At 39.7% G+C, this 12,743-nt stretch overlaps 1 protein-coding gene and 1 pseudogene across 2 annotated transcripts in view; both read right to left on the bottom strand.

Moving 5' to 3' along the window:
- The window catches only part of MTMR8 (myotubularin related protein 8), a 142,505-nt gene that overhangs the window by 47,628 nt on the left and 82,134 nt on the right, over positions 1-12,743 (bottom strand). The window lies entirely within an intron of this gene.
- On the bottom strand, positions 385-5,201 carry LOC108291702 (annotated as a pseudogene).

Below are 12,743 nucleotides of genomic sequence, written 5' to 3'. Positions count from 1 at the left end.
GGGGAGCTGGGGGGGGATAGCAGGGGGAGAAATGCCAGATGTAGGTGATCGGGAGGAAGGCAGCAAATCACACTGCCAGGTGTGTTCCTATGCAACAATTTTGCATGTTCTTCACATGTACCCCAAAACCTAAAATACAATAAAATAAATAAATGGGAAAAAAAAATACAAAGTAGATATAGACGCTAATGGTGATTAATGTGATATATTTCTTATAGCCAACTGTGGTTCACACATTACTTGTGCTCAATGGGGAAGGCACAGGATTTCCTAAAATGAGCCTCCTTATAAAGAGTTCTTACTATGCAAATTATGTCACATTTACTGTACATAACATCAAAACTAAGGTATTATACAATTTATAAAAATCACTTGATCAGCCTTTATGAAGCAGTACATATGTGCCAAATTCCATTTTAGAAGTTTCCACATAATTTTCAAAGAAAACAAAGTTTGAAAACAAGTAACGTTTAAATACAGCATGGTATTCTACCACAACTGAAACTTTTTTCTTCTTCTTTTCTGCAGGACCCAACGAAATCTGAAAATGAACTATGCTATAGATTTACCTCATGCAAAGATCTTTATGTTCTCTCTGAAAGTGAAACGCATGGCCTTTTAAGCACATTTTGCTGTTTTATATTATGGCAACTTGTGTACAGCAGCACAGTCTCTTTTGAGAAAAAGTTATGATTTTTTTCAAGCAAAGATCTACACAAATTAGTTCTGATAATAAGGAAAGCCTTTCATGGCATCAAACATTCATCCAGGGAAAATGCACAGAAAAACCTTCCTGAAATGTTTTCTGACTTGAGAATCAACTAAAAAGAAAACCATACTAGGTAAAGTAAATAAAAACTTGGGGGTGGGCAGAAAGAAGGGAAAGGCGAAATAGAAAACATAGGCTACAGGGTAAACCAATGTCTGCTGCTGATCCAGTATTTGTTTTTATGTCTAGTGTATATTAACACTCACGATCTCATTCTGATGATTTACTAGGTTATCAGCTTTCTGAAGGCAAATCAAGTTGGCATGTGTTCACATACTGCACCACTACCACACTCCTGTACATAGTCACTCCAGGACTAGGAGTCTAATCCATGAGTGAAGAGCCCTAGATTTTCAAGAAGATCCTGACTGTCCATCACTGAGCCAGACATTCATTCAACATTTTCCACTCACACATGGCTTCACAGCAAGGCCTAGACTCATTTTCCTTTTACTTATATGGGCATCCAATTCTCTTTTATGCTTACAAGGCTTGAAGATAATAGTACTACACTTTCTCCTCAATTTATATAGAGTAAGTCAATGTCTTTCTCAGGCACTGAAGATCTGTGACCTGTAGCCCTTTTTACTATGAACAGACTAAATAAGCATTCATGTGAAGTTTTCATTACATTTTGCCACTCATTCTCACTCATACCCATTCACCATCTTGACCTCATTTGGGCATTTTCTGTGATTCCAAATGTCCACAATTTTTTTCTAAAACTGGAACCCTTTATTGGTATACTGGCAGATAAACTGAAACCAAATGTTTCACTTTGAATTGCCTCTGGATCAAGGCTAAGATCTTCATCAATATCATTTGAAGAGAACTGAGCAATGATCTCATAGGCCAATTTGTAGATGTCTCCATTTTCATGATTTTGAGGTTGTTCAATTATCTCCAGTCCTCCACATTTTTCTGTAAGATTGACTATGGATTCTGCCTCATTTTTAGCTGTTTTTAATATATTTACTTACTGTATCCACCAGTATTACATGTACAACTTGTGTATCTTTTACAGTCAGCAAATTGCGAAAAGGTGGGATAACATTTTATTGGATAAGGTAAGCCACTTGAGCTTTCCTTCCACGAATTGTTAGGTTGCTTATGGCCCAAGCAACTTCTGAGAGCCAATATCCCCCTTATCCAAAAGGTTTATTATTCTTGGCACAATATTGGCATCAATTACTACTGGTATCTGCTGCTGATTACCTGCAGTGATGTTACAGAGAAACCATACTGCCTTTTTATTTTCTCTTTGGGATTTGTCAGGATTACCCAGCAGTGTGAAAGAGCATTGTAATTCAAAACTAGTTCTGTTTGCTCTTCAATTCCAGTAGCAATGTTGTTCACACCTTGAAGGGCAGCAGTCTAAACTTCTTTGTGGCTGAGCAGAGGAACCAAATGAAAAACTATTCCAGCATCTATTACCATCTGCATTTGTTCATTGGCAGCACCAGTAAGGTAAGAGAGGGCCCAGTCTGTATCTACTAATATATTTACAACTGTACAATGAATTAAAACACAAAGAGCTGGAAGTATTTACTGTATGGTTTCCATTGGTGGTGGCGGGTCTTTGTGGTGACATAAATTGACCATAACCCAGGCTGGGCATGACGGCTCATGCCTGGAATGTACTTTGGGAGGCCAAGGCAGAAGGACTGCTTGAGCCCAGGAGTTAGAGGGCTGCCTAGGAAACATAGTGAGGCCCTGTCTCTACAAAAAAAATTTAAACATTTAGCTGGGTGTGGTGGCACACACTTGTGGTCCCCGCTATTGGGGAGGCTGAGGCAGGATGATTACTTGAGCCCCAGAGGTTGAGGGTGCAGCAAGCTGTGTTTGCACCACTGCATTCCAGCCTGGGTGAGCCCCTATCACAGAAAAAAAAATGTTTTGAAGGAAAATAAAGGTTTCACAACTCCAAGACTTATGACATAATCTCTACATTGGGAGAACCATCACCTACGATAGTTCCCAAAGCCTACACTGCTTGCTCACAATATTCTGATAAAGTGAATGGAGGAGCCACAGGAAAGGTAGCACAGCATTGGACGAAACTACTGCTTGAGCTTGTTCAGAGGTTCTAGATGCAATGTTTGTCAAAGCCCACACAGCTTCAAAATGTAAGGAAGAATTGTCATCTCTTTCAAGACGATGGACTAAAACAGGCAGTATTCCAGGTTTTATTGCTATAAATTGGTAGATTTCAATCACTGGACAAAGTTTCCCAGCAGACTGAACTGCATTTAATTTAATTTCTTGGTTATCACTTGAAGCATTTTGAACAATAGCTGCTAGAGAGGTATTTTACACTCTATAATCATCATTTATATCAGAGTCTTCACAGGTATCTTCATGCAGTACATTCCTTCTCCTTAAGAGATGTTCATCTTTTATTCTTCCTAAATTCAACTAAAATTTCATTTTGCTGTCTTCTCATAATCTCCAAGTTGTGGACTTTGTTCTTAAAATTCTTGAGCCATTGGCTGCCCAGTTTCTCATTGTCCACTATGGCTGAGCCAATGACTCCTTCCCCTACCCAGACCCCACAGGATCTGCCCCAACCACCCCACCACATTGACACTCCCAGGAACCAGGCTACCTGCGCTGCTATGCCTGTTGTGCCACTGCTTCCTTCCTCCTCTCAACTATCTCAGTTGAGGCCTTCTCCTCTCCCTGCCCAACTCCCTTCCCCTCCCCAACCCTAGTATGAGAGCAGATCAAGTGGAGACAACTACAGGAGTGGGGCAGTGGCAACAGTAGCAAAAAGTGCTGCAAGGTGAGAGGGTGAGATGGCCTCGATATCTGTATACCTTTTCATATGCTTATTTTTCATCTGTATGTTTTCTTCAGTAAAATGTTTATGTCTTTTGCCTATTTTTAACTAAATTTGTTTTTACTATTAAGTGTTGAGTTCTACATATCTTCTAGATACTAGTTTGTTACTGGATATGTGATTTGTAGTATTTTCTCCCAGTCTGTAGCTTCCATAGAGGAAAGGTTTTTGATTTTATTGAGGTCTAATTTATCAACTTTTCCTTTTATGAATCATACTTTTAGTATCAAGTGACTTACTTGAAATTTTTTCTAAGTTTTCTTCTAAAAGATTTATATTTTGAACACTTTACATTTAAATTTATGATCCATTTAGTATAGAGTAAGAAGTGTAGGTCAAGGTTAATTTTGAGGGGAGGGGGCAATGGATTGCTCAGCATCATTTGTTGAAAAGACTATCCTTCCTCCATTTAATTACTTCTGTAATAATACACCTAATAATAATCAGGTGTATCTGTGTGGGATGGCTTCTGGGTTCTCTATTCTATTCTATGGAGCTGTGTATCTGTCCCTCTACCACTATCACACAGACTTTATTACCATAGCCATATAAATGTCTTGAAATTGAGTATAGTGGTTCCTCCTATTTTATACTTCTTTGTCAAATTGTCTTAGCTATTCTACCTCCATTGCCTTTACATATACATTTTAGAATAATATTGACTACATCTCCAAAAAAATCTGCCTGGGATTTTGATAGAAAATGCATTGTAATTGCATAACAATTTGTGAAGGGCCAACATTTTTACTATGTTGATTCTTCCAATCCAGAAACATGCAATGCACCTCTCCATTCATTTAGATCTTTAATTTAGCAGCATTTTCTAGTTGTCAGCACATCTTACACATGTTTTGCTACATTTCCATTTAAGTATTTGAGTAATTATGAATGATATATTTTTATTTCAATGTCTGTATGTTCATTGCTAGTATATAAAACACAAGTGATTTCTGTATGTTGACACTGTGTCCTATGATTGTGTTGAACTCACCTATTTTCTGTTTTTGTTCTCTGTTTTTCTAGATTCCTTGAGATTTTTTCCTACATAAATAATCACGTCATCTGCAAATAGAGACAGTTTTTTTTTCCTTCCTTTTCCATCCGTCTTATTTATTTTTCTTGCCTTAATGCTATGGCTAGGACTTCTAATACTAATTGAGTAAGATTTTGAAGTCACAAATTATGAATTAAATTACAGCCAAACCTTGGAGATAATGTGGGTTCAGTGCCAGGACACTGCAATAAAGCAATTATTGCAATAAAGTGAGTATCATAATAAAGCCAGTCACACATTTTTTTGGCATGTAATTATGCTTACACTATACTGTAGTCTATTAAGTGTACAACGTTATGTCTAAAAACTGCATATACCTTTATTAAAAATGCTTTATTACTAAAAAATGCAAACAATCATCTAAGCTTTCAGCATGAAGTAATTTTTTTGCTGGTGGAGAGTCTTTCCTCAATGCTGATGGCTGCTGGCTGCTGAGGGTACTGGTGGTTGAAGGTTGGGTGGCTGTGGCAATTTCTTAAAATATGATAACAATGAAGTTTGCCACATTGATGGACTCATCCTTTCATGAAAGATTTCTCTGTAGGATGCGATGCTGTTTGAAGCATTTTACCCACAGCAGAACTTCTTTCAAAATTGGAGTCAATCCTCTCAAACCCTAACACTGGTTTATCAACTAAGTTTATGTAATATTATAAATCTTTTGCTATCATTTCAACAATGTTCACAGCATCTTCACTAGGAGTAAATTCCATCAAATAAATCATTTTATTTGCTCATCCATAAGAAGCAACTGCTCATCCATTCAAGTTTTATCATGAGATTGCAGCAATTCAGTCACATCTTTAGGCACCACTTCCATTTCTAGTTCTCTTGCTATTTCACCATATCTGCAGTTAAATCCTCCAATGAAGTATTGAACTCATCAAAGTCACTGCTGAGAGCTGGAATGAACTCTTTCTAAACTCCCTTTAATGCTGATATTTTGACCTCCTTCCATAAATCATGAATATTCTTAATGTCATCTAGTATACAGAATCATTCCCAGTTTATTTACTTGGTCCATATTCCCTGGAGGAATGACTATCTATGGAACTATGATCATACAAAATGTATTTCCTAAATAATAAGACCTGAAAGTCAAAATTACTCCTTGATCCATGGGCTGCAGAATGAATGTTATGTTAGTGACCATGAAAACATTTGTCTCCATGTAGATCTCCATAATAGTTCCTGGATGACTAGGTGTATTGTCAATGAGCAGTAATATATTGAAAGAAACCGTTTCTTCTGCACAGCGCATCTCTACAGTGGCCTTAAAATATTTAGTAAACCATGCTGTGAGCAGACATACTGTCTTCTAGGCTTTTTTGTTCTATTTATAGAGAACAGGCAGAATAGATTTATCATAATTCTTAAGGGCCCTAGGATTTTTGGAATGGTAAATGAACATTGGCTTCATGTTAATATCACCAGCTGAATTAACCCCTAACAAAAGTTAGGCTGTCCTTTGAAACTTTGAAGGCAGACATTGACTTTTCCTTTCAAATTATGAAAATTTTAGGTAGCAGCTTCTTCCAATAGAAAGCTGCTTCATCTACATTGAAAAATTTGTCCTTCAGTGTAGCTACCTTCATCAATTATCTTAGCTAGATCTTCTAGATAACTTGTGCAGCTTCTATATCAGGACTTGTTGTTTCACCTTGCACTTCTGTGTTATGAAGATGACTCCTTTCCTTAAAACTCATTAACCAACCTCAAGTAGCTTCACACTTTTCTTCTACAGCTTCCTCACCTCTCTCAGCCTTCAAATAATTGAAGAGAGTTAGGAACTTTTATCAACAATAGGAATATTTTGCTTTCTTACCGTTTGTGTTTTCACTAGAGTAGTATTTTTAATTTCCTTCAATAACTTTTCCTTCACATTCACAACTTGGGCTGTTTGGTGCAAGAACCCTGGCTTTTGGCCTTTTTCAGCTTTCAGCATGTCTTTCTGGCTAAGCTTAATGATTTCTAGCTTTTGATTTAAAGTAAGAAACATGTGACCCTTTGGAGGCCATTGTATGGTTATTAATTGTCCTAATTTCAATATTGTTGTGTCTTGAATCCAGAGGACTGAAAAGAAGGAGAAATTATCTTCATTTCTATCCATATTCTATATTCTATTTCTGTGATTTCAGCCATCGTAGCCTGGTTAAGAACCCTTGCTGAAGAACTAGTACTGTCATTAGGAGGAAAGAAGACACTGGCTTTACAAGCTGTCATAGTTCTTGTGCTGGTTCTCAACTTTATCATCTGCTGTTCCTTCAATTTTTGAAGTCACTGTCCTTTGTTTTTAAAAATTTATTCTATTTGATGACCTTGGGGTTTGATTGTGGCAAAAGGTGGGCTCACTTGACTGGGTTCATTTCTAGAAGATTTTAGGGGGCCAAGCCTCAGCTTAGGACTCCTGGACTGCATGTGCTAACTCTGGAGGACTGCTACCAAGCCTCTGCTTTGTTCTTTGGCTCCTTGAAGTTATGAACCTGCTGTGCTAGAAGGGCTGAGGTGCTCCTGGACAGCTAGTCACTACATTCTAATGGGTGGTAACAGCTAAAGTGTTTAATAGGGTGGTGGCACTGGGATTCATTTTTGTTTGTGCCAGCAGTGGTGGCAGTGGCAGCACAGTGGGGTTCATGCTTGTTTGCTGCAGCAGCATGCTAGCAGGTGCCAGGGTGCCCACCTCCATACAGGCACTCACAACGGTGGTGGAGGCTCAGGAGGGCAGAGAACCCTATGAGCCTTACTGTGACTGTGTGCATGGTCCCGCTAGTGGCGTTAGCATGGGGGCAGGGCACTGGTGGGTGCCCCTGGTAGGGCACTGGATAGCTGCTCAGGGCAGGGGAGGGCCTGCTAGTTTCTGTGCCTAGTTTCACTTGCAGGGGCGGAACTGCCTGCTTTTGTGCCTGCCAAGGCTTCAACTGCAATGGTGGTACAGCAGGGGTGGAGTGTTGTAGTGAACTCCTGCTGGCAGCAGTGGCAAAGCAGGGTTCAGTGCATATATGTGCTGACCAGGCAGGGAAGAAGGCAAGATTGGCCCCATGCATACATGTGCTGTCAAGGCAATGTGGGGAGTGGCCCTGGGCCCAGGGGAAGCTGTATGGTGGAGGTGGAGTGGGTGAGGTGGTACATGTCCTCGGGGGCCAGCCTGCTGTAGCTCACCAGCAGTCAGGTGTAGTCCAACAGCTCAGGAGCTATGATGTGGAACCCCAGGCTAGCAAGACTGCATTGCAAACAGATGTGGCCACTCTGGGGCCCTAAGAGAGGCCAGAAGACCAAGGGGTGCTCAGATAGGACTGGACTGTATGATGGGTAAGACCTTCCTGTAAAGTTCAGGTCCACTAGTTCCCCTAGGACTAAAGTCTACTATGAGAGCAAGTCAAGCCTAAGTGGGATAAGCATCCCTGGCTCTGCTCCAGTACAGATGCTCCTGCATCAAACCCTCTGAACTCCACCACTGACTGACATGCTGCTCCTACCACTTTTCTAAACTGCTCTCCCTGTCCATTCAAGTGTCCATCGTGGTGTGGGGGTCTCCTCATGCCAGGATTCCAGAGGCCCATGGCAAAAGAAGTTTGCCCCTTGAAAGTTCAATTCATCCATTCCCCTGTAGTTGTTAGGAGTCAGAAAGAAGTCCCAGTGCATGGTAGCCCCATGCAGGGTTCCCAGCTTCCTCCCACTTCAGCCAGCTTCTGTGTCTTCCCTCTGCCCACTCTCAGTGCCTTCCCTCTGGGTATCTGCTAGGAATGCACCAGTTGGCCTGGTTTCCCTGGTGGCAGCTGTTCTACCTGGCTGCATCATCAGCCATCTTGCCCAAATAAATTTCCTCTGAAGTCTATTTTATCTGTTACTATATGATATGGCCACTCCTGCTTCATTTATGCTTTCGTAATGCTTCTCTTTCCATCGTTTTTACTTTCAACTTCTCTATTTCATTGTAACTAAAGTGCAATTCTTGCAAACAGCATGTATTTTGTATCCACTCTGCTTATTTTTTTCATTTAACTAGTATATTAAGATCATTTACATTTAAGATAATTATATATGTGAGAGCTTAATTCCCCATGTTATTGTTTCTGTTTGTTCATTCTGTCATTTCTTTTTTCTTGTCATGCCTTCCTGTGGCTTACTTTTTACAATTTTATTTTGATTAAAGTGTTTTTAAGTGTATCTTTTTGTATAGGTCTTTCAGTGGTTTCTCTAGACAGTATAGTGTGTGTGTGTGTTTGTGTGTGTGTGTGTGTGTGTGTGTATCACGGTGTACTGGTGTCAGCATTTTATAAGCCTGAATGAAGTCTACAAATCCTCCTGCCTTTTACATCCCTTTTCCCTCCCCTATTTATAATATAATTATCTTAAAAATTCCTCTCTATATATTTAGAATCATATCAGATAGTGTTCTAATTTTTGCTTCCACTGTCATACATTTGAGACAATTCAAGAGGAGATGGAAAGTGTACTGTATATATATTTCTATTCTTTCCATTCTTCTTTTCTGATATTCCAAGATTTCTTCTTTTATCATTTCCATTCTCTTTAGAGAATTTCCTTAAGTCTTCCTTTTAGGGTAGTTCTGCTTCTGACAAATATGTTTTATTTAATCTGAGAATATTATCACTTCCCCTTCATTCCTAAAGAATATTTTTGGGCCAGATGCAGTGGCTCACACCTGTAATACCAGCACTTTGGGAGGTCAAGTTGAGATCAGTTGAGCTCAGGAGTTCAAGACCAGCCTGGACAATGTGGCAAAACCCCATCTCTACAGAAAATACAAAAATTAGACGGGCATGATGGTACATGCCTGTTGTCCCAGCTACATAGGAGGCTGAGGTGGGAGGATCACTTGAGCCTGGGAGGTCAAGGCTGCAGTGACCCATGATCACACCACTGCCCACTAGCCTGGGTGGCAGAGTAAGGCTCAGTTGCAAAAACAGAATATTCATTTTCACTAGTTATAAAATTTTGCATTGATTTTTTTTTTTTTTTTTGGCCCTTAAAAATGTGCAACTTCCTTCTGGCTTCCATGATTTCTGATGTGAAATCCACTGTCATTTAAACTGTTTTTCCCCTATAAGTAAGGTGTCATTTCTCTCTTGCTGCTTTCAATAATTTGTTAGGCCAGGTGCAGTGGCTCATGCTTGTAATCCTAGCTCTTTGGCAGGCTGTGGCAGGTGGATCACTTGAGGCCAGAAGTTTAAGACCAGCCTGGCCAACAGAGCAAAATCCCATCTCTACTAAAAAAGACAAAAAATTAGCCAAGTGTGGTGGTGCATGCCTGTAGTTCCAGCTATTCGGAAGTCTGAGGTGGGAGGATAACTTGAACTCGGGAGACAGAGGTTGCAGTGAGCCAAGGTCATGCCACTGCACACCAAACTGGGTGACAGAGCAACTCTGTCTCAAAAAAAAAAAAATTAGTTTTCATAAGTTTTACTATAATGTATTTTCATGAAAATCTATTTTGGGTTTATCCTGTTTCATGTTCACTAAGCTTCTTGAATCTATACATATAAGCCATTTGCCATACTGGAACATTATCGGCCATTATTTACCTGAGTACTTTTTGATGCCTTCCATCTTTCCTCTTTCCTTCCAAGTTTCCAATTATACAAGTATTAGAACTTTCATTATTGTCCCACAGGCCCCTGAGATTCTGTTTATTTATTTATTTTTTCAGTCAGTTTTCTCCCAGACTGGGTAGTTTCTATTCTATTTTTATATCTCAAGCTTATGTATTATTTCCTCTTTCTCTTCTACTTTGTTGTTGAGCTGATGTATTTAGTTTTCTTCATTTCTCTATTATTCATTTGTATAATTTTCATTTGATTCTCCTTTGTATCTTTAATTTCTTTGCTGAGACTTTTTTCATTTGTTTCAGTCATGTTTGTAATTGTTTCCTGAGACATCATAATGACAGCATCCATTGAATGCCTTTTTTCATTCAAGTTGATAGTTTCCTTGTTCTTGGTCTGATGGTTGATTTTCAACTGAAACCTAGATATTTGGGGAATTTTGTGAAGAGACTCTGGTTTGCATTTAGATCTGCTGTTGCAGCAGGCTTACTATAACACAGTTTTGGCAGGGAATAATAAAGAAGGAGGAGTGCCTCCTCATTATTGCCAGGTGGGAATATAAGTCAAGGTTCTCCATTTAGTTTCCACTGACACTTGAGTTAGGGAGGTGTCCCATGGCACTACTAGGTGGAAATGGGGATTCAGGCTCACCATTTTGTCTATGCATTTGGTCAAGGCACCCTAGCTGCCTTGGATAAAAGTGCCTCATTGCTTTTCCCCATGTGACCTCCAATGACAACACAGGGCATGGCCACATTAATGCTAGGTGAAAGTCCAGACTCTCCACTAGGCTTCCTCTGAACGTATCCACATGGGGAGGGGAAGAGGTACCTTATTACCACTTAGTGGAGGTAGAAGTCCAGGTTTTCCATATGGTCTCCACTGACACCTCAGGGACAGAAGTGTCTTTTAGGGATTAAAATCCCAACTCCCCACTTAGCCTTCTCTGACACCACCCTGGAAGGGTGCTGTTTGGGTATTTTGTGATAGCTTGATGAGGCCAGAAATCTAGATTCCTGACATGGCCTTTTTGGGCTAAGTAGACCCATAGTGTTTTCTGCCGTGTTTGACTGGAAGAGAGCAGTTGTTTTCTCAAGTTTTCTGCCTTCCTAGGCTCTTTTCTGTCCTTTGGCTAGAAAGGGATGTCTTCTATCTGTGGCTTTTTATCTGTTCCAATGTCATTTCTGGGTTGCCAGCTTCTTCAGCTCCAATTTGGGTTACATAAGGTAAAAAGAAAACCCATAAAACTCACCATCATGTTGTTCCTTCGGTCTTTTGGACCCTAGTCAATCTGCCTTCTACTCCGAATCTTTCACGATAGTTTAGTATTTGTTTCATAATATCCATGGACTTTACTTTTACTTACTTGGGGGAGTAGGAAAAATATACTGACTCCATCTTCCCCTAAATCTGGTTTTTATATCTTAAGGAAATGCAGAATTTCCGGCACTACAGTTGTCAATAAACACATGTAAACTACCATCACTTCACTGATAAGTTCCCATTTGTAATATTCAAAGCTAGAAAGAATAATTGGTGGCAATAAAAAATACCTATCATTGGTGATATCACCAAAAATGGTGGCGTAGGGAGCTTCATACCTCCATGAAAGCAATAATTAAGCAGGAAGAAACTATAATAAACATTTTCAAATTCTAGAATCTAATTTAAATAAACTTACACCAACTACAAAAACCAGAGAACTGCTTAGTTAAAAAGAGGCTACTAAATTTTGGTAAGAGGGTGCTACAACATTTCAGCTTCCCTCTCTGCCATCCCCTATTCCCCAGCTTAGTGGTGGCCTTGGAGATGGCAGAATACATTACTGATGTGGCTTGCTGCTGCAAAAGAGGCAGTATAAATCTTGACCTCAGAAAACTATGGTTATATATTTTGGCCTGTCTGGTAGCTCCCTAAGGGATGGCTTAGGACCCTGACTTTATTTTGCTCACCTTGGAACTTTCTCAGAGCTAGAGTGGCTTTTTTCAAGATATTTGTTGAAAGCACTTAAAGGTAAATATACTAGCCACAGCCACCTGAGGGAAGGGATAATAGATGGAGCAAGCAGCAGACAGACTAAAAAGCTTGGGAAGGAAAAGGCTGGGGAAGCAGATGCATGAGAAAAAGAGTGTTCTGGAAAGCTCCTGCAAATACCAGGGGATGTAGGAGGCCAGACATATGCCCAGGGCTGGACCTATGCTCAGAAAAAATGTGAGAAGACCCTAAGCATCCATCTGTGCCTTAGTTTTAAGCTCTACAGAAGTAGGACATGGCTAAGGCAGAGATACAAGTGGCCCAGCTAAGCACTTAAGATATACACCAACAAAGAGCCAATCAGCAGACTAGGATAACTATTTTTATTTTTGTGGCATTTAAGGAAATCTCTGTGAAATCACTATCTAAGAACTAAGCTAACTGACAGAGAATTCACTGACTACAAATAATACAATCTTTACAAACATAGTTTAGAAAAGCTACTGCATTAACAATTACAACCCACAAGAAGTAGCAAAA

The sequence above is a fragment of the Cebus imitator genome, unplaced genomic scaffold (genome assembly GCF_001604975.1).
Source record: "Cebus imitator isolate Cc_AM_T3 unplaced genomic scaffold, Cebus_imitator-1.0 Scaffold463, whole genome shotgun sequence".
Lineage (NCBI taxonomy): Eukaryota > Metazoa > Chordata > Mammalia > Primates > Cebidae > Cebus > Cebus imitator.
This window is presented reverse-complemented; position numbering and strand designations above follow the sequence as displayed.